Below are 22285 nucleotides of genomic sequence, written 5' to 3'. Positions count from 1 at the left end.
AAGAAGAGGAAGAAGGAAAAGAAAAGAAAGACGGACCACTAGCTTGGGAATCACTGGCCAGGGCGCACCCCTGCAAGAGTCTGCCCAGCTTCTTGGCTGCCTACAGAAGGATCAGGGAGGAGTGGACAGAGGACTGGGTTTCGCCTGCAAATCTTTGGCCTGTCCCTTTTCTGGCTGGCAGGGCCTCTCTCAGTCGGATGAGAACAAAGGGAACGTTGCACCTCGTGGGCAGAGAGCGCATCCGGCCTGAGTTCCCTGCTCCTTCACCCAGGGAATTCAGCAGGGGCGGAGAGACGGACGGTGGACCTGCAATCGTCTGGCAGCTGGGGGGCCTTGGCTGCTGGGGAGGGAGAGGGAGCATCTCATTGCCCTGGTCCCCTGGTCCCAGCAGGGCGTACCCCACCCTGGATAGTGGGATGGAGCGGGGCCACCCTCTGCCTGAGCCCCTCTCCTTGCCTGCTGCAGCTCTTGTCCCCAAGCCTGCCTATTGTGGCACCTCGTCCCTGCAGGGGAGCACCGGGCCACTTCAAGGAGAGGCCTGAGCCAGCCCTCAGAAAGAACAGGGTACCCAACCCGGCCCTCCACTCCTCGGGAGCCGACCGTAGCCCAACTCACATCCGGCCACTCAGAGGCCCACAGGAGAATGTGAGTGACCGCCCGGGCCCCTGAGAAAACGAGCTGGGGGCAGCACCAACAGACTCGCCCTGTCTCCTGGTGGAGGCCAAATACAAATGCAGTGTCCGCCTCCCTGAGGTCACAGCCCAGGAGAGACCAGGAGACCTTGGCCAGTCCTGGCCCCATGACCAAGTCACCACTTCCATAACTGACGTCCTAGTCCAGCCACTTTAGAGCAAGAGTTCACCTGTCCAGGCCTCATCAGAGAACCAGGTACAAACACCTGCCTCTCTACGTAGCGGCTCGGGGCGCAGAGCAGGGATTCCGGCAGCTGCGCGTGAGGACTTGTAGAAACAGAATCAGCCCCTGGGCTGGGACCCAGCCTGACACCTGTCCAACAGGCCTCTGGGGGTTGCCGTCTGGGGTTACTGTCGGTCCCCAAGCTCTTTCCAGCCAGGGAGACTAGAGGACAGGCAGCCCCAGGAGGAGTCCCAGAACCAGCCCTTGTAGCTGGACCTCAGCTTCACCTCCTTGGAATGGGAGGCCCTCGACCTGCAGCTTGCCACAAAGCGTCCAATGTGAACCCTGCGTCTCGGGGTCCAGCCCTGGAGTCACTCAGTCCTGCAGGTGCTGGCCTCAAACAGTCAAGGTGGGGGCCAGAGATGTTTTGTTTCTAAAAAGAATCGCGTCCTTGGGGCCACGTAACCCAGCCAACCCCAGAGCCTACAGGTGTCAGCTGGGTGCCCAGCCCAGGGCTGATCTGTTACAAGTCCTCACGGCAGCTGCCGGAGGCCTCGGTGCCCATCGGGGAGCCCTTCCGGGTTTGAATCAGGCAGCCGATTTCAATTACCTGGGATGAGAAAAAAGTCCGGAAGCACCATATGGTCTGGGCCTGGGCTCTCGTGTGCGTATTAACATAATAACCCTTCCGAAAGCCATTAGAGTCACGGGCGGCAGTGTCACTGGGTGGCTGCCGCCCACTCGCACCAGCAGCGATGACTAAACAAGCTAATCAAATCAGCGCACATTTGCACACAAGCCCAGCAGCTGGGTCTGAATCACCACGGCTGCAGAGCCCACAGCCAGCCACCTGGACTAGGGACCCCCTGGGCCGGCAGTCCTGTGGGGGCCGTCCAGCAAGTCTGAGTGACAAGGGTGCTGCAGCCCTGGGCAGCCACGGCAAGCAGCCAGTGGGGAGGAGCAGGAAGGGCGGACCCCTGTGCACCAGCCTCTCGAGGGAGCACGTGTGTATGTGTGAGAGAGACAGGAGGGAGAGGAGAGGACACCACATGTACCGCCCACAGTTTCCAGAGGACAGAGGCACAGAGGCTACTTTGGTGCAAGTTTCCTTCTACTGCTTGCTGTGTGTCCTTGAGTAAAATACTTAACATCTCTGACCTCGGTGTCCTCATTCCAGGGGAGGGTAGTGGCTGGTCTTCTTGCCTGAGGTTGCGCTGAGGATTCAGAGAAATATACACACACATCTCACCGCACAATGTGTGAGCCAACGATGCTCAGTTAGGAGCATTTGTTGTTGCCGCTAGTGTTGCTCAGGGAATGTCCTGAGGACCCTCTGAAGATGCAAAGCTAAAGAGGCTGTGTTGTCGCCTTTAAGGATCACCCAAGGAAACAGGGTGATGAATGAATCGTCAGATAATGATGCCCCCCCCCCCCGCCGGGAAGCGCCTGAGAGGAAGAGAAGCAGGAGGCTGAGAGCAAAGTGGGGCCCGCTTGGGGCCCAGGGTGTGCTCTAAGGAGGCAGCTGAGTTCCCAGAGCAAGTTAGGCCTGTGCCCAGCGTGGCCTCGAGTGGGGGTCCCCTGTGGGGCAGATGGGCACCTGCTCCGGGGCTGGGAGCTGGCAGGGTTCTCCTTCCTGCTCACAGGCTAGTGGGCACTGAGGGCTTCTGGAGCCAGGGCAGATCTCATGCTCTGCTGGAGAGCTCTGTCCACCAAAGCTTGGCTCCACCGTGAGGAAGGATACCGGGAGCAGAGGGGCACCAGGCGGAACCATGCGATGGCTGGAGGGACCCGCTCTGGGCTGGACTGCCGGCCACGCTGCGGGCCAAGCACTTCCCAGGCCCATTTCCACGGCTCCGTCCGCAGGGCCAGCCAGCCGCTCATCCCACCGTGGACAGCCACCCTGCCACTCCACAGCTTTGCCATGGCCACCACAGCCAGCGGCATCAATGACTTAGTGTTTGTCTCCCAACAGATTCCTTTGGGAAACGGAAGTCACCAATGGAGAGAAAACTGTGACCATGCTGTCATCGTTGCCAAGAGAGTGCCCTTGGCCACCGCCGGAGAGCAGACGAGGACCAGGCCAGGCTGCTAGCTCATGGCCACCCGCCTGCAGGCCTGGGGCAGGAGGAGGTCCGCAGGTGCTGGAGACGCATGGAGGCCCTCCTGGCTCCAGGGTGGGACTCCCAGGATAGTCCAGGCTCGGCGAGGCCTGCAGAGGAGCCGGTCCTGGAGCTGGAGTCAGCCATCAGCGTGGACTCCACCGCCCTCCTGCTGCTCTTGCCACCTGGGCCTACGCTGTGGGCCCAAGTAACCCCTTAGTCGTGAGCTCCCAGTGCTGAGTCTGCCGGCCTTACACCACCTGTCAGGCCCTCACCTGCTGCCCAGCCACGGCCCTGGACCACGGCCCCCAGAGACGCCGTGCAGAGCATGGGGCCCTGTGCTTCCGCAGGCAGGAGCACCCCTCGGAAGATGGCAGCACCCAGTGGCCTCCCTGATTTGTGGCAGAGACCTCCCAGCAGAGCTGGCCACCATCCCCCCATGGCCCCATCCCAGGAACACCTGTTCCAGAGCCCCCTCTGTCAGCCCAGCCTCAGAATGGAGGCAAAACCCACAAAGGCCTGACCTGGCACCGCACCTGCCCTGGCCCCTTCCTCCCAGCTCCCCGACATCCCCCTCCCCTCAGAAGACCTGGCTTCCCACACCAGCCTGGCCCTGGCCCTGGCCTACCATGGGGCAGATGCTCGCAGTGCCCCTGACCTGTGTGCTGGCTGGAGAATCACACGAGATAATGTGGCAGATGCCCCCAAATGCTGTCAGGCTGAGCCACCGGCCGGATGGGCAGGTGAGGGCTGGTGGGGCTGGAGAGCTCCACAGAGGTCCACACACCTGGATGTATCGCAGCTCACGGCCAATAGCTGACAACCCTGGCAAGGGGTCCTGCCCCCTGCCCTCCCTTAGTCCCCATCTGTGAGCAGAGACAGGTCAGTGCTAAGCCATGACGTGGGCAGCGGGCAGTTCCCCAGGACACTCTGGAGCACTATCTGCCTCCTCCATTTCTCCAGCTCTGGGCCGTGGAGCCAGGGGAGCCTTGACTAAAGGAGCAGAAGCAGAAGTAGTGTCCTGTGGCAGCAGAGCAGGCGCCAACACACAGCCAGGACCTCAGGCTGCTGGGCCCTAGTGTGAGGCCCTTAGAAAGTAATGCAAGCTGTGAGCCTCGGTTTTCCTCACCAGCAAAGTGGGGACGGCTTTGCCATTGTCTCCGTTATGTTATGAATATCAAGCGAGAGCACTGATTGTTAGAGCTTGCCGATTCTGCCACCCACATGCAGTGGATATTCAACAAGGGGTCATATCCTTAGTTTTCACATTTTTTATTTCTATCCTATCCTGTTTAAAAAAAAAAACTTCACATTGAATACAAGGCTCTAAAGGCAGGGAGAACTCCCAAGTGATGCCAAAGGACTTTGGGGTGCTCTGTTCAACACCCCTTCACCCACTACACCTAGAGAAGCAAAACCTGGATGGGCCCAAAGGGCAGAGGAGGAGCTTCTGCTGATAGAGAAGGCCAGATCTTAGAGATGTATATCAGTCCACTTTGCATTGCTATAACAAAATACCTGAGGTCAGGTATTTAATTTTAAAAAAGAGGTTCATGTAGCTCAGGTTTTGGAGGCTGAAAGCCCAAAGAGCCTGGTGCCAGCTTTGGTGTGTCACCTCATGGCTAATGGCACCACAGTGGTGGGAATGTATGGACGAGGGAGATTCCATGGGAGATGAGGAACCAGAGAGCAAGGAGGACCTGTTTTGCTCTTTTGTGACATTCTGATAAAACTAACCAGGGCCCAACGAGAACTCCTAAGTCCCAGAAGCAACACCCCCATGACCTCCCACCTGTCCCCACCTAGTAAAGCCTCCCAACATGGCTACACTGGGGACCCGCTCCCAGCACATGGACCTTTGAGAGACAAGCCACATCCAAAGCATAGCAGGATGGATGGCACCTCTGTGCCTTCTCAGCCCAGCTGAGCCCACGCCACCCTGGGACCTGGAGCTTGGAGGGGGCTACTCCCGCCCTCCTGCTCCTACCCTGGCTGCTCCTCGGTGAATACACAGGACGAGAGCATGGGGACAGGTGGGGACGTCGGTGAGCACCCAGCAGGGCCAGGTGGGGAGCCGAGGCCAGGGTGCAAATTCACCCCAGGGCCCGGGGCAAGTGTGGCGACCTCTCTGGGCCTCAGTTTGCTCCTCTGTAAGTCAGGGCCACCTGGTGAGGGCGAGACCAAACCACCCAGGCACCCGGGGCTCAGTGCGCCCCAGAAGCCTACTTTTTTCCCTTTTTTCTTTTTCTCAGGGGTCATAAACGTATTCTCTTTGAAGTCAACCTTGCTTCAGTCCCTTACTGGGAATATAAAGGTGACATCAGGAAGGACATTTTGGCTCTTGAAATCAACTTCCTGGTGTTCCCATGGGGCGGGCAGGACAGTCCTCCCTGGGTGTCCACAGGGGATGGTCCTCTGCAGGTGCTCAAGTCCCATCTGTAAATGGAGTAGCATTTGCCTAGAGCCTGCACCATCCTCCGTGGGCTCTAAGCCGTCTCCAGGTGACTCGCAAGGCCCAAGATGAGGTGGATGCTATGTAAATGACCCTGTGCTGCGTGGTTAGGGGATCATGGAAATAAGTCTGCACGTGGCCGGAGTAGATGGGGCAGATGCGGAGCCCGGAGGAGCAGGGCCAGCTGTGCAGTGGGGGAGGCGGGTCTGCGGCAGGGTCCCTGGCCGCACAGTCCATGCACCTGGGGACGTTAGGAAAATCCAGTGCAAGGGCCACACCCCTTCCCCCGATGCCCAGGCCAGCTCAAGGGCTGGCACGCAAGAGACAGGGTTATTTAAAGCTGCCCAGGTGCTTCCTGCATGGAGCCGGGCTGAGAACCCGTGGCTTAGATGGAAAGAACAAGCTTTTGAGCTCCCACCAGAGCCGGCTGGACCTCTCCCATAAAACCTGCAGCTCGGCCTGTGAGAGTCACTAACCCTCCCCACCCCAGGTCACTCCAGCTGTAAGGCAGCTGCCAACGTCCTCCTCCACACTCAGAGCAAGACTCAGAGATTCAGTGAGGCAGTGGGAGGGCACGGGGCCCTTTCGGTACGTTTATATTTGCCATATGACATTTTGTAAAGGCAAGTTCTTTCATCACGAGAATTCAAGATGGTAACAGGTCCTGTGTGCTTGTTGTATTTGCCGGTGGGTGTTAAACCTCACCTGGTAGGGAACATCGGGTCCCAGGATACCTGCATCACAGACATCAGGAGTTATTCAAAGCAGGACTGTCACTAACAAATGTGGACACGCTTCTGGCTCAGTCCTCACTGGGTTTGGAAGAGGATGTCTCTGAGCCATTCAGTGGAGCCGCATGCTTTGGGGACAGTGGCCCCTATCCAGAAGGGCCTTGGCCCCAGCCAGCTCTTGCCTGATCTTGGGAGAAGCTGCCTTCAGTCCCTGAAATCTGCCCTGGGTACAGAGAGAACTGTAGCTCATAACCCACCTGGGCTGGTACAAGGATGATGGAAAGTTCCAGAAAAAGCTGGCGTGCAGAGGACTCGGGGAAGTCAGATTCCAAGCTTGCCAACTTGTCACTGGTATGGGCTTCACGTACCCCCCACTACCTCTCTGAGCCTCATGCCCCCCTCTGTGACAGTGGCCAGGGATTAGGGCTTGGGCAGCTCCTTTGGAGACGTCACCCTCAGGACACTGTGGCACCTTATAACCATTTCAGTGCATTTTGGACTCATGCTATTGCTAGGGGCCAGTCCATTTCACAGTGGGTGCCAATCTGACGTGGTGGTGGTGGTGGTGGCCTAGGGAATAGCAGCATCTGACCACCAACCGCCACATGTCCGGGCCGAGCACCGTGGGCCTCTGTCATCACATGTTCCTGGCCCCTCCTTAGACAGAATAAAAAGCATGGCCAAGGTCACTCTGACAGCCAGCGAGCACAGGCGGCTCTGGCCTCCCAGGTCATGCTCAAAACCACTGCCACCCACTGCCTTCCACAGACAGGGACGGGAAAGGGGACATGCCCACGACCACACTCAACAGGGCTCACAGACGACGTGCTTGCATAATTTCAAAGGCGGCAACTCCAGTAACAGTCACAGCGAATGACGTTCGTAGCGCTACTAACGTTAGTTACAAGCTGCCTACCGCCCAGCCCTGAGCTAACTCTTCACGGGTCCTGCGGGCACCCGGGAGACAGGCTCTTAGGTTCACTGAGCCTTATCCAAAAGTGCTTGGGATCAGAAGGGTTTTGGATTTGGGATTTTTGGCTTTTGGAATAGTTGCACGTACGTCCTGAGCTATCTTAGGGATGAGTCACGGGGACGTGAGTTTCATTTCGCACTGCGTACTCCTATGGACACAGCCTGGGGGCATTTCCTAAGTACTTTAGGGCATCTGTGTTCTATGGCTGGTCGTGGGAGGTCGGGTGTGGAGTTTTCTAATTGCGGCATCAGGTTCATCCGGGTTGGTAGACAGAGGGTTCATATTTTGGAGCATTCTGGATTGGGGGGGGGGGGTAGGGTTGTTCGCAGGCTTACCAAAGACACAGAATACAATATGACCACAGACGAAAATGGAGAAATCAAAGGGGAAGGAGACACAGTGAGAGAGGACCACTGCACAGAAGTGTTTGCGGAGGTCCTGGCTCGCAGCTGGCCCGGGCTCTGCCGCTGGGTGGGACACCAGCACCGGTCCATGTGCACCTCATCTCCACAGGGGACAGAAGGGAGGCGCCAACCCCGTCTACCCAGAGCTGGGCACATCCTCCCACAGGCACGGGATCCCCATCCAGCAGGCGCCAAGACCAGAGCCCAGCTCCTCCTGGTCCCCGAGGGTCCCCAGCAAGGCTGTACTGCCCTGCTGGCTTGAATCCCTGCACAGCCTCCAGTGCACAGCCACCCCCTGTTCCTGGTATGCATGGCCTGGTCTCCAGCCCAAGCCCTCCTTGACTGCTCTCTGAACTTCTGGTCATTAAATCCGTCCTCCTCTCAACGGTTAAGGTGAATTAAAGGAGACTGAGTTCCAATCATGTCACCCCTACCTAGCACCCACCCCCTCCCTTCTCATGACCCTGCCAGGCCCAGGTCAAGCCCCTTGTGGGTGCAAGATAGGGCATGGCAATAGATCTTCCTCAGGGAATTGCACTGAGATCCCCATTAGGGAGGGACTCAACCTGAGGTTACAGACCCCTGGCCCGGGGTGGGGTGTGGGGTGCCCAAATACACCTGGTTAGGTTAACCCATTTTTCGCTTTTTCTTGCTTTTTTAAATATTTCAATCCATTATCAACTTTTCAATATTGGTTGATTCCATAAAAATTCAAATTCAGGCTTCTTTTGAAAATGTCATCATCTGCCACCTGGAGCCTGGTCCCCACAAGATAAGATAGGCTAGGTTTGAATAGGAGGGGCCCCTTTGGCCAGGACACCTCCCGTCCAGTCCTGGCAGGTCCATCTAGCCCACTTCATTCGTCTCTGGTCTTTAAATTTTCAGGCGTTAGGATGCCCCAGATTCACCTGTGAACCCTCCATTTACACGAGCCCCTGGGGCTGGGGTGCAGGTCAATGGTTGCGCCTTTGCCTCATGTGCCCATGGCCGTGGGTTCCAAGCTCAACACTGCAAAACATCAACTGACAAATAACTTAGCTCTTATCTGCTCTCTGAGACGGCGCGGTGCACACAGGAGCCCAGCAAAACCAGCGCTTCAGTTGCACCAAACCTGCTTTCCTCAGCAAAGAGAGAAACAAGATCCGTTTCAAGTTCACAGCGCCCCGGAGATTTTAAAAAGAACAAGTTGTCCAAAGTCAGCACCAGTGTCCTCATAACAAGGACAGAGGGTCAGCAGGGCTTCTCCACCTTTCATGTGAGCCCAAGTCACCTGGGATCTGTTGAAGGGCCGATTGGATTGGGGGTAGGGTGGAGGGAGTGGGGTCCAGCAGGGCCTGGGACTCTGCATCCCAAGCAGCTCCCAGGGAGGACTGCACACCTCTCAGGAACAAGGCCCATGACACCCATGAGACAGGCTAATATCCGGGGCCACCCCCTCCTGAGCCAGCACCCCCACCACCTGGTCTGCTCAGGTGTCCTCCAACCGGTCCAGGCGTCCTTGGGTCCCACCATGGGCTGACCTCACAACCACACTGGAGCAGGGCAGCCCCTTGCATGGTGTCTCGCAGGCTCACTTTGGTCTGGGAAAGAGACGGGGGCTTGGGGGGGGTGCAGGGAACAGGCGGGCTGCAGCTGCTTGTGCCTTTGCTGCCCTCCCCACCAGCTCCCCAGACCTTCAGTCCTAGGGCATCGTCTGCACAGGGACCTGATGGGATGCTCCCCAGGGACTATAGGATTCAGGCTCCAATCAGCCTCAGGCCCCAGCCCCATGGCCACCTGCCCACGCCAGCCGATGTATTTATTATTTTTCAGGGCGCAAGAGGAGCGCCTGGGACCTCGCCCCTCGAGACCTCAGAGGAAGCAGAAAGGCAGGCAGGCAGTGCAGCCGACTCCCTGGGCTTGGAAACAGGAGGCACGGTGCGCTCAGGAGCGCCCCGGCGCTGGCCAGTGTGCTTTGCAGCCCTTCGGCTCCTGGCTGAGACTAACTGGGGAGACGGCGTCATGGGGACCCCGGAGCCCCTTCAGCCGCACTCCAGCAAGGTCAAGGGTGAAGCCAGCGCTGCTGGGCACAGATTCCCTCCCAGAGAGGGTGGGAGGTGAGGCTTCAGGCTGCAGGGAGAGCCCTCTGATGACACTTCCAAAAGTCCCCTCCTGCACCTCAAAAAGCAGCGTTTCTCAGGGCCCAGAAGATGGAAGCCAACCTCTCCAAGGCTGCTCTCAGCAGGGAGGGGAGGCCGAGGCCCTCAGGCTCCCGCTCTGGGCTTTCATTATCACCCTGTCTTCTGGAAAATGCCAGCCCTGCAGGGAGCCGGGGAAGGAGCGCTCACTCGCCTGGGGACACAGAAATAGCAGCAGCCATTGCCCAGGAAACAGGGACAAAATTCTTCTCCTCTCAGGGCCTGACTATAATAGAAGAGGCTGCCCTTTGGGAGTCGTCTCTCTCCTCCTGCCTGGGGGACACTGAGTCACTTGGTCCTGACACCCACCAGGAGGATCCCTGTGGCGGAGGCAGTGCAGCGGCTGCTGGAGGTTAGCTGCTGGCAGGACCGGCTCACTGGCTGCCAACCAGAGCACAGATGTCCTTCCCAGGAGAGGAGGGACTGTGTCCCCTGCCGAGTAGCCTGGAAATTGTCAACCCCAGAGGAGTGAGGAGACTGGAAACTGGTTGTTGGCCTCCCTGGGAGCCCCAGCACGAGGGGGCTGGAGAGGACATCTAGGAGAGGAGCGGCAGTCCCCTGTCAGGTGAAGCCCGAGCGCTTTCCTGCCTCCTTTTAACCTGGTTTCTCATTTCTTCAACTCTGTCCTAGGAAACACCAGATGAATTTTTTTTCCTTTTTTCTGTTTATTTTTCTTCTTCCGCCCAAAAGAATCTGAGTCCCTCTCGTTGGCCCATTTCTTGTTTTCTTTCTATTTCTGACTTAGATGAAGCAGGCACTTCAAAGAACCCTCCAGGCCACTGACCTTTCCCGGGATTTTGCAGCTTCTCTTCTCTGGGGCAGCCGGCCTGTCCCCTACCCGGGTCACCAGTGGGGACCTGCAGGTGCCTCGGACCAGGACTTTCACAGACTGATGTGCCCAGACCACTGTGGGGCTTGTCCAGGCTGGGCGGGGTGCAGCTCAGGGGCAGAACCCCTCCTTGGTACCTGCAAGAACCTGGGTTCCATCCCCAGCACCACAAAAAAAAGGGGGGGGGAATAGAGCTGGATTCTGTGCCTGGGACCCGAGCACCTGCCCTAGCAGCTCCCAGGGGACACAGTGCCACTGGCTCCTGGGTGGGGGCCGTGTCCCCATCTCAGCCAAGACTCCTCGGTCCCGTTGGCAGAACCGAGTGTATCACGAGAAGCCGAGGGGTCTTCCCCTGGACAGGGAGGCCAACAGCCACCTCTAATCCACCTCTGGAACAGAAGTGCTGATGTGAGAATGTCAGCACACGTAAACCAGATACCCGTGGGACCTGCCGGGGTCTGAGGCTTCTCCCTGCCACAAACGGCAGCAGAGATGGCGCTTAGAGCCCAGCCCTGCCACCTACTAGCTGATGGTCCTGGGAAGGTCACTCCACCTCTCTGAGACTTAGTTTCTGTACAAAATGAGGGTCAAACCTACCACCCAGTGTCATTAAGAGCAAATGAGAAAACACAGGAAGAGTGTGCACATCTGAGCCGTATCCATGCAATCAGTGGAGCTGTTCATTTACTCAGCAAATTTAATGAGCACTTACTAGTTCTCCAGTCTGTTCTACACACCAGGCATAAAGGGGAAAGACTGATACGGGGGGTCAAAAGATGTCCACGTCCTAACCCCAGAACTTGTGGGTACACGATTTCACGTGGCAAAGCGGGTTGAGCACATGGGGTTAAAGTCAAGGCCTTGGGGCCACCCTGTATTATCCAGTGTGTCCTGTCTAATTCGCACAGAGACACAAACGGATGCGCTTTCCTGAGTGTGGCCCGAGAGATTCCAGGGCTTTGAAGACGGGAGGCTTCGCGAGTGAAGAAATGCAGGCGCCTGTGCCTCTGGCTGCTGAAGAGGCAGGAACACCAGCCCTCCCTGCAGCTTCCAGAAGGATCAGCCCTGCAGAATCCCTGGTTGTGGTCCAGACAGGCCCGAGCCAGTCGTCCAACAGGATGATACACAGGTGATAAAAGGGAGGAGAGCTCTGTGTTGTTCAAGTCACTGGGTCAGGGCTAGGGTGCTGGAGCCGCCCAACGCAGGGGCCTTGTGCTTCTGACAAGTCCTTGTGGGCTCCTCAGCTGAACTTGGGACCAGAGGAGAGGGCTCTTGGACGGGCAGGCGAGAAGCCCCCAGGCTCCCAGATCTCAGTGCTCAGCTGGAGAGGTGCAGTAACAGAGGGAAGGGAACAGGGGAGGAAGGGAGGGGAGCACGGGGACTGGGAGCCACCCAGGCAGTCCTCCCTGAAGGTGGAGCTCACAGCCTCGACAGCGAGTGAGGGCAGGCGGGGACACCCCAAGACAGTGTGATAGAGCTCTTGGTGGGGCCGGAGCAGCAGATGCTCCCGCAGGACGGGCCAGCTCATGTCAGAAATAGGTTCAAGGCCCCCCCAGGACACAGGAACCCGGCCCTCGGTTGTCAGGTGCCATAGGAAGACCCGCAGGCTTCCTTCCGGGCACCATGGGATGACCACAGGCTGCGGGCTAGCAGCAGAGGTCTGCTCAGGGGCTGGAGGCAAGAGGACGGAACGCAAGGTGTTGGTGCCTCTCCTGGTTTGCGGACGGCCACCTTCTCCCTATGGTGTCTGTGTCCTGACTCCTCCTCTTGTGGGACCCCAGCCTTGACTGGGCAGTAGTATTCTGAGGCTCTGGGGCTGGGACTTGCATGCATGAATTTGGGGAGGAGGGGACACAACTGAGCCCATAACGTGTGTGTGCACGTGCAGGTGTGCATGTGTTGCTGGGGATCAAGCCCAGGGCCCTGTGCACACCCTGCGTGCGGGGCAGGAGACCACCACTAACTGGCACCCAGCGCACCTTTCCCTTCTCCCTCCCAGGGAATGGCTCCACCTCACCAGCTGCTGAAGGCCAGGCCTCGGGGTCCTCTCTGCCTCCTTCACCCACCCCTGACCCTGACCCCATTCATGCCATCTTCACGACACATCTGGATCCGACCCTCACCTCCCCATGGTGACCTGCCACACCTCCCCCTTTTCTACAGCCAGCCTGTCCATCCAGCCCTGGCCTCCACCCACTGACACTGTCTACACAGCAGCCAGGATCATTTTAGCACCCAAGTCTCTCCACTGCTCAGAGCCCCCAGATAGCCTCCTCTGTCCCACTGAGTCACTATCCTCATCTCACCTGCCTACCAAGTCCCCAGCGGCCTGGCTCTGGGGACGGAATTGGGTCCCCCACCACCTAGTTCCTATGTCAAAGCCCCAGGCCAGGCATGACTGCAGTGGGGGACGGGGCCTTGAAGGGGGCAGTTCAGGTTCGATGAGGTCACGAGGTGCAACTCTGATCCAACGGGATCAGTGTCCTTCCAAGAGAATGATCCTGGGCTCATTAGCACTGTGTGTGCACACTGTGGTCTGTGCACATGTAGGCGTGTGTCTATACAGCATCAATCAAGAAACATTAAATGAACAGAAGGAAGACATCGACTAGAGGGGGAGGGGCGGGGGAGGGAAGAGAGGAGGGAAGAAGGGAGGGAAGAGGGGAGGGGCGGGGGAGGGGCAGGGAGGGAAGAGAGGAGGGAAGAGGGGAGGAAGGAGGAAGCTCGGGGACTGAACAAGATCATTCTCCATGACTGCGCGATTATGTCAATGTGAACGTCTGTGTAAAATGCACAAATAAGAACATTTTTTACTCTAGACATAAACCATAGAAAGAAGGAAAACTCTAGAATGATAGAGCTGGAAGGTCTTCAGGATTCTACCCAGTCAGCAAGAAGCGTGCCCTCCACCTCTCTCCCATAGGCCGCCCTTCAGACATCACGAATAGATCGCAGAACTTCCTCCCACCGAACTTCTGAGTCCTCCTTAACATTGTGCTCCGGCCACTCCGATGAAATGACTTGTCATCCCCAAATCTAGCCCAGCCAATCGCAGGTTGGACTGAGAGTCTGGAGCTCAGAAAGGAGCGTTTCTTTATTCCCAGAGGCTGAGCCAGCCAGAGGCCCAGCCAGGCCACAGGAAGACACTTGGCCTATGTTCTCATGGCCAGATACTAAACGACAAGGGAGTTTGCGGATTCTCTTTAACATGAAATCACACGGAGAGTCGTCATTAATAAGTGATCTTTACCTCTGACGACGTCAGAAGATTTTGGTCACTGCAGGCAAAAGTGAACTCCTGGTGAAGCCGGCCGCAGGGGTCAGACCAGCTCCAGCTGCCAGCAAGACACCAGATGGGACCAGGCACAGTCGAGGGGCCACGATGTCCCTGCCCTGCAAGGTGGAGGAGACCAAGAGAGCTCCACAAAACAGAAGAGGGCTGTGCGCTGAAGCCCCAGAGCCCGCTGTCTATTCCTGGCTCCAGCCGGGCACCCAGGAAACCACCTGTGACCCCGCTCAACCCACCCGGCTCTACGTGGGCGACTGACTGTCCTCCTAACTGGTGGAGCTGGAGGGAGATCCCATCCCCGACAACACTGACGTGGACAGACCAGGTAGGCCCAAGAGGAACCTGGGCTCGCAGGGCAGTGCGGCCACGGGCCCACCTGCAAGGCCATGCATGTCACTGCAGACTTCACAGGCCGTGAGGTCTGGGACGGGCTGAGGCACTTCGCCTGCTTCTCACAGGCTAGGAAGAGCCCAGCTGACCGGAGCTCCTCAGCAGGTCTCCCAGATGGCCCCTGTCGTGTTGCTCTGCACACCCCCCACCTCACCCCCCAGGCTGCAGAGTAGATAACATGGTCAGCAGAGCAGTAGTGACGAGGGACCTATCATCTCCATCTCACAGAAACCAAAGCCAGAGGGGCTCCATTATGAGCCCCAATTCTATGCTCATGACAACCTTGCTGTCGGCAGGAGGAAGGGAGGTGGGGGAGATGGGTGCCCTACTCCCCCTGAAGACACTGGTCAGATGACCACCTTGGCTACAAGGCTGGGCGGTGGGCTGAGTCTCCCAGGCCTGCTGTGAACAGCTCTCCCAGCCCTTCTGCTGTGATTGACGTCACATTCCAGGCTTGCCGTGACAGGACTGCGCCAGCATAGCCGATGCCTGGCTGTTCACCTCCACCAGGCACCCCCCTGCCTCCCACAGGCTGGGTTAAGAGCCTCACCGAGGGCTCCCGCAGGTCCTCAGGATTTCTCCTAGTTTAGCTCTCAGGTATCTTGTTATAAGATCTTCCCAGGCCCCAGCAGGCACACAGACATGAGGTTCTTGGCCCACACTCTGTTTTAGAAAAAAAGAGAAGGAAACAGAAAAGAATACACAACCTTCCAAATATATGGCTTCTCCTTGAAACCCACTGGGCACAGCAATACTGGACAATTACCAGGGCATCGTGACCGTCAGTGGAGCCTGCGTTGCCCCCAGTGCCTGGACCGTGCACACATCACTCCCTCCCACAGTCTCCACCACTCCCTGGTGCCTCACACCTGCCCACCTGGCCCCTGCAGGCAGTAGCAACATGGGCATCGGCAATGAACAATGGGCTCCTTCAAGGTCAGGTGAGCTTGCTCCAGGTGGACCTTACCCGGGACACACAGTAGGGGCTGGAAAGCGCTTGCCGAACTCCCCAGAGTTAAACGGCTTCGCTGCACGATTTACAACACACCCACACCCTTCCCTGCCTCACCCCAGAGAAATCTATATTTAATTGCATTTGCAAAGCCGGAGCCTCCAAGCAACTTCACACAGGAGATCTTTTCTAAATGTCAGCAACGCTGCGCTTGGCCCCGCGTGCACGGGCTATTAATAGCCCGCAGCCTCTGGTGGTTTCCTGGGCAGCTGCGCCTACCCTGCGGCAGAGAGGCACTCCAAGTGAGACCCCCGCCCCTCCCAGCGGTCCCCTCGTCCTTCCTCACTTCCCCTTCTCCGTCCAGCTTGCCTGCCGTCTCTTCTGTTGGAGGGCTATTTATCTATTTATTTATTTTGCTAGCACTAATCAGAGTGGTGGGGAGGGAAACAAGAGCCCTCGCCCACCCACCCGTGGGAAAGTGCTTTGCCAGGGTCCCCAGGGGGAATTCCGTGTGGTCTGCAGCTCCAGAGGTCACGGTCACCTTGGTCTGGAGGTGGCCTATTTACCAGCGCAATGAAGACATCAGTCAGATGTCAGGAAGGCGCGATGGCCAGCGGCGGGCAGAGCGCCCGTGGTGCAGGACGGCCGGGCTGGCCAACACTTCCTTCCCCGTCCTGCAGCACAAAGGCCCCTGATGACTTAGCAACTTGGAGAAGAGGTCACTAGACAAATGCCCTTCTCCGACTGAGTGCTCCTCTTGGCCTGTTTTGGTGGCCTCAAAGCTGCCTCTCTCCATCTCCCTTGTCCCTGCCCACATCTACTCAAGTGGAGGAAGGTGAAGCGCCATGGGAAGCCCTGCCGTCCAGTCTTTCCCTATCTCTAACGGGAAAGAAATCCTGTCCCTTGTGTCCCAAGGCCTGAAAGCACCATGCAGTTAGCATCACTATCCTCCAGCCACAGATGGGAAAAGCACAGAGCTTCCCATAGGCATGTCACCTAGGAGGATAAAAGGACAGGAAACAGTCTCCTCCCTGCCAGTCCCCGTGTGACGGACAGGCAGCCTCCAGGCTGGGTCTCTTTACAGGCCTTGGAGCAGGAACCTAACAGGTAGGCCAGGTTGCACCTGCCTGCAGTATCCGTCTCCCAGGAGCGGGCCCTTTTCTTTCTGCATCCCTTCCATTGCTCCCCAGAGGGGTCAGACTGGGCAGGTGAGCAGCTGCACAGCCAGCCTGGGGCCCAGCTCCACCAGTCCTGGTGGAGTCTCCTGTACGTGAGAGTCCCGTACATGTCACCTCCTTGCAGTCCCCTTCTGCTACCTGCCATTTCAGCGGCCTCCCTCTTGGGGCCTTTTCATGAAAAGCTAGAAGTTACTTTGTCTTCATTCATCCTCCCGGTTTTAAAATAAACTCTCCCGCTCCTGAAGCCGCCAGCCTGCTCCAGCCTCCTGTGGGCTTCTCCTCCCATCTCCGCCTTCTTCTCCCACCAGGAATTTGTCCAGGTGCAGGAGCCCCGCTCTGCTGGTCAACTCTGGAATCTGTTTATATCATTCCAGAGCAAAAAGGGCAAAAAAAAAAAAAAAAAATGATTATGTCTACCCGTTGTCTGATTGCATTCAAGTGGTCACCAACTCATTATGGCCATGGAGGACAGGACAGTTCGGACGTCGGGTTCGCTTTTCCTGCCGCAAGGGTGGGGATAGAGGAGAAAGCCTGGGAGCAGAGCTTTGGCGGAGCCAGTCTCCTTTTATCCCTGCAGGTCACTGGCTTGGTGTGCATCTGACTTTCTAGCACCAGGAGGATCATGCCACGTCTGGGTGCAGAGTTCGGGGCGACAGTGGTCTGGGATGTGAGCAGGACAGGAGATGAATCCCTGAGTCTGCTTTTCCTTTCCCCACTTCATGGGGGACGTTGGAGAGACCATGAGCCTGGCGTGGACAGTGGAGAAAACCAGGCCCTTAGCAGGAAGAACAGTCAAGCCGGGCTGAATGGCTCCACTGCAGGAAGGGAGGGGTGTGTGGGACGCCAGGCCTGCCTGCACACGGTGCTCTGAAGGTGGGCGCTCTTGTCCCCACCTGCTGGTGTCAAAGGGTCCCTGCTTGGCGAGTACAAAGTGAAAAGGGCGGAGAGGGCCCATGACTCACAGCAAGCCGGAGATGCTGGCAGCACCCAGCGCAGGCCTCTGCCAGCAGGCGCAGAAGGGGCTCCCTGGGAGCTGGGGGTGCTCACGCCACCGCCTCAGAGGAGGTTCCTGAGCATGCTCAGCTCGAGATGAGGGTCTCTCTACCTCTCAGGTTCCAACCCGGCAGCTGGGGACACCCTGTGGAAATTGAGCGCCATGAGCAAAGTTCACTCTAGGCGGCCTAAAAGCGGGTGTCAGAAGGACTCCCTGGTTTGGGCTGGTTCCCTGAGGGTCTCTGGGGAGGCCTTCCTGGCCACAGCAACACTGGCCCCACTCCCCACTCCTTCTTGGGTGGAAGTCTTGCTGCCCTCCACCTGGCAGCTGAGTTACTTCCCATTGGTGCCCCCCCACCCCACCCCTGCGCACATGCCCCCAGGCCCATCCTCAGGCCGGAAGGTTGACCCCTGTGGACTGCCTTACCCAGGGTCACTTGGCCTCTGGCTCTGTTGGGTTTGCCCCATGGGAGGCCTGAAGAGAAACCAGAAGGAGCAGGGAGGAGGACAGTGAGTGGGCTGCTTTGGTCCCTGTTCCCACCTTCCTGAGGCACCGGGTGTCCAGTAACTCTGGATGCCTTGAGGCCCTTCGTGGTACACATTCTATTGCTTGCAGCAGATCACCCCAAACACAGTGAGGTCAACAACACTGATTGGCAGAGCGCAGCTGCTGGACTACCTGAGCACCACTGGTTGGAGTGACCTGTGCCACAGGCATCCAGCAGCTGGGGACACACTGGCCCGCGGGCTGACTGTGGCTCGGGTCTTACCTTCTCCTAGCCCCACTCCTCACTCTTTGTTGGGTGGAAGTCTTGCTGCCCTCCAGGAAGGGCGAGGCAGGGCGAGAGGACTCTGAAGCCTCGCCTGGAATCCTCACAGCACCGTTCTGGCAAGTCCCATTGGCCAAAGCAAGTCACCAAACGAGGTGACTTGATTCAAGAAGCATAGGAATCACCTCTATCTCTCCATAGAGAGGGCTGCAGTGCCACATGCAAAGGCACCTAGGCTCTGGAATGGGAAGAATTGGTGACCAGCACTTGCTACCCAGCCCCCTGGTCTCTTGGCACCTCATAGTCTTTGGTTCTCCTGAGTTTCCATGCTGTGCCAGTGGTGTCTTCATTGAAATCTCTCCAAAGGAACCGCTTGAGTGACGTTCTCTTCCTGCAAGACCCCAACAGTGCACCCTACAGCACTGATGTGGGCGCCGTGCACGGTGCAGTGGATGGTGTCCTGGCTGTGCGTCTGTTTAACCCGTGAAACTGCAGACACAGCCTTCGGAGCTGGCTGCTGGAAGCTGGCTCTGCAGAGCTGAGCTCACGCCCCTCTCCCATTCACGCCTGGCCTCCCGTGTGCAGCCCCACATGGTGAAGAAGGGCCACCTCCCCAGGAGCAGCCAGGACTGGGAGCAAGTTCTATGGCCCAGACACAGTCCATGAAGCCTGCGCATCCAAGATCTGACTTACTACTCAGATGGCCCTGGGAGGAGACACCCTGCCATCACCACGCCACACACGAGAGCCCAGGCCCCACAAGGCTGGCTTGTTCAAAGTCACAGAGCGGCTGGGAATGACCAGCCCAGTCTTCCCCAAGACATTTCTCTTTTCTTTCCTTTTTTGCATTGGTGAATGAAGTCAGGAATGGCAACGAATGGAAGATTGTGTGGCATGTGACATCACACGCAGCAAAACGGGCACGACCCCTCCCCCCTCTTCAAATGGTGTCCAGCTGCCCCTTGTTCCTGTCAGGAGGGCCAGGTTCCAGGACATATTCCCAAATATCCCTTCTGTAAAATGGTACAGGATCTGCATATGACCCATGGCATTCTCCCATGTACATCAAGTCACCTGTAGATGATTTAGGGTGTCAATCCCATGTGGGTAGCATGGGAACAGTCGCCATCCTGTACTGTGAGGGGAGATGATAAGGAAAAGTCCACCTGTCAGAGCACTCACGACTCTTTCTCAGCATTTTCAGTCTGCGACTGGTTGAATCCACAGATGTGATCTCCAATTTGGGACACCATGGAATACACAGGCCAGGTTTCTGGAGGATTAGATCACCTGCGATGGCTTCAGCAGGTGGCTGGGCACAGACCTACTGTGGACTCCAGATGTGGCTGAGCAGCTGCACATCCCAACCCCGCCCGGGTGCCCTGGTGACTGCGGCAGTTGGCTGTACACACTGCTCTAAGTACTGCAGGGGCCAGTGCTCGTGGAATCACACACACACACACACACACACACACACGGCTGATGCCTTGGGGACCTGGTCAGCAAACCATAGTGCAGAGAGCCTCATCCAGCTGGCTCCCTGCGTCCAGAGTAAGCAGGCCCCAAGCAACATTTTCTCAAAGAAGAGGGTTCATTGGACAGCAGTGCCCTCTGCCCTTGGAGATGAGATGGTTTCATGCCCCGCCAGGAGTCCTGCGTAGCCTTTGGATGGACAGCCCTGCTTCCTGCCTATGCCTCCTCACAACCATCCTCTGTCCTGAGAGCAGAGTGATTTCTTAAAACACAAACCAGGTCCGCTGTCTCGGCCCACCCCTCCCCCTAAAACTACTGCAGAAAGCTTGGTGTGCTCACCGCACCCCTCCCCACCATGGGCTCTGCCTCTCCAGCTTCACCTCCCCCAGCCCCCCTGCTGCGGCCACCCTGGCTTCCTGGCTATTCCAAAGCCAGGCACGCTGGCCGTAGCCCGGGACTCTGTGTTTGCTAGCCTTCCCCTGCCCTTCCCAAAGGTCTTCTCGTCAGGTCTCACCTAGAATGTCACCTCCTCTGAGAAGCCCTCCAGCCTCACCTTCGCATCACTGAGCCTGCTCGTCACCATAGTGCCGTTCCTTCCAATGTCCTTTCCTCCCTTTAGTCCTGTCCTTTCCAGCCCCTGTGAGGAGACGAGCCCCTCTGTCCAGGTTCATTTGGACCTGATCTACCAGGCCTGGATGCATCTCCAGGCAGCCCCCAGTGGGGGTTCCAGCCACAGCACCAGCCGGCTCCCTAAACCAGGGTTGGCATTTTGTTCTCAGCAGCTTTGGAAGTCACATGTCTGGCCCAAGCCCTGTCACTCAGGCTGGTCAGGAACACAGGGTCCTCATTCTTCAGGGAGATAGCGGCATGCCCAGGCCTGGAGCCACCGGCAAGGGCTGAGCACCACGTCTGAGCCCCCAGCCTGCTTGTGAGATGCTGCCCCCAAGCTGAGCCAGGCGAGTTGTCCAGGCCCAGGCCAGGTACTTCCAGCCTTTAGAAAGGCAGCCTGACCTGGCTCTGGAGTCCCATGTGGCCGGCACTCCAGGGGTGAAACTTAGGTTTCCCTTTTCTGAACAAAGACAAGCGCTCCCCTGGCCACCCTGGGAGAGGCTGCGATGGGGCCCCACTTCCGTCGCCCGCAGGCTCCCTGCCGACTTCAGCAGTGTCTGCCAAAGGGCACCTGAGTCTCAGCTTGAGATATGATGGCCTACCCAGGCTGTGAAACTCGTCCCCAAGAGAGCAAGGAAATTGAAAGGAAAAACACCCCGTTGGGGCCAGTGCCCACAGAAGCAGGGGAGCCCACCTCACCTCTGCCGCTCCGCCTTGGGGGAGGCCAATTTTTTAACAACCAGTCCTAGAAGCTCCTGTTTAAAAGACAAAGACCCACAGATGCATTTCTGTCTATCAGTAACGAGAACATGGAACTCCTTCCCCGAACCCTAGTGGTCTCCGGAGTAACCGAGCCAGTCACTGGAACCGAGGAATGGACCAGGACAGCCCCCGGCCCTCGCCCGAGAGTCCTGTGGGGTCATGTTTTTTAATTGGATTCATTTCTAAACATCGTGCTTGTCACATGCCTCAGTCTCTTCTCTGTCCCCCAACCAAAAGCTTCCTCTCCTCCTCTCCCTCAGTGGGGAAGGGAGCTGCCGTCTCTTGCCAACAGATTTCTCATCATATGACTGACTGGCTGCAGGCGAACTTGCATTTCTCTTGCGTAAGAGAACGGTTTCCCTGCAGAAGAGTGAGGGGGTAGGCAAGCTGCCTCGTTTTCCATATTAATATCTTCAGCCTCCGTCCCTTAAGATGACGGACGGGAAGCACCTCTACTCCATGGAGCGCAGACCCTCATGTACTTCACAGGCAGGGGCCCATTTGGGACTTTCTGAGAGGCCGCAGAGTTTTCCTGGGTTTGTTTGATGTGGTGGGACTCACAAGGAGGAACAAATTCTTTGACGATTTTAAAAGTTCACCAGGCAAAACGGCATCTTCCCTTAACATCTAAGAGTTGAAAGGTCTACAGTGCGGACCAAATTAGAGAATGCGGCCAATTGGGCAGAATAAAATCTGTCAGCCTTCATTTGGGAGGCTTAAAACAAAGAATGAGATCTTAAAAGTAACAAAAATTAAAAATGAACCTCAGGATAAAAAACTAAACATGGAGAGTGTGGTTTCTCAAGTGTACTCGGAGGTGTGAAGAGGGACAGCAGCCGTCAGTTAAATAAACACCAGCGATTTCACAGATGTAAGATGTACCGTACAGTCTCAGGGGACCTCAGACCTGTATGGGTCATTTTAATTCTCTTCTAGGTTCTGGCTACTAGCTTTGTCCCACCCAGGGAGGTCAATCAGTCCAGATCCAGGCTCAGAGTGAGGATCAGCCCTGCCAGTGGGGGTAAGAACAGAGGGGTTGGGAGCAGAGGGGGTGGGGGTGGTCAAAGACAGGTGTCCAGCCTGCTGCACATCAGCTCTGCCAGTTCCCGCTGGGTGCCTGGGAGACGATGGTGACCTTAGTGGAACCACACTCCAGCCCTTTTGGAGTTATGGCAAAGAGGACCTTACACATATAAACACATCAGTCAATGCAGTGAGTGGGGACCTGTGCACAGGAGTGACCAGGAGGCAAGCCCTGGGCGCTGGGTCAAGGTGCACTCGAGGCAAGGGGACACGGGCTACTGCTCCTGAGAGTGCCTCCACAGCCAGCCCTCTGCACTCCTCCAACC

At 57.4% G+C, this 22285-nt stretch overlaps 1 long non-coding RNA gene across 12 annotated transcripts in view; it reads right to left on the bottom strand.

The window, feature by feature from the left end:
- LOC120885592 (uncharacterized) overlaps positions 1-20366 on the bottom strand; it is a 24385-nt gene extending 4019 nt beyond the window's left edge. For 4 of the 12 annotated variants that reach the window (XR_013440175.1, XR_013440178.1, XR_013440180.1 and 1 more), the window contains exons 1-5: positions 20119-20365; positions 17750-17797; positions 17292-17467; positions 14750-14862; positions 13771-13913 (exon numbers count right to left, since the gene is read on the bottom strand). This is a non-coding gene — a long non-coding RNA (uncharacterized LOC120885592). The other 8 variants (XR_013440185.1, XR_013440192.1, XR_013440183.1 and 5 more) reach the window with 7 other exon arrangements.
- Positions 20367-22285: the final 1919 nt, after the last annotated feature.

This window comes from Ictidomys tridecemlineatus, chromosome 1, assembly GCF_052094955.1.
Source record: "Ictidomys tridecemlineatus isolate mIctTri1 chromosome 1, mIctTri1.hap1, whole genome shotgun sequence".
In the NCBI taxonomy this organism is placed as follows: Eukaryota; Metazoa; Chordata; class Mammalia; order Rodentia; family Sciuridae; genus Ictidomys; species Ictidomys tridecemlineatus.
Note: the sequence above shows the minus strand (reverse complement) of the source record. Positions and strands in the feature narration are given on the sequence as shown.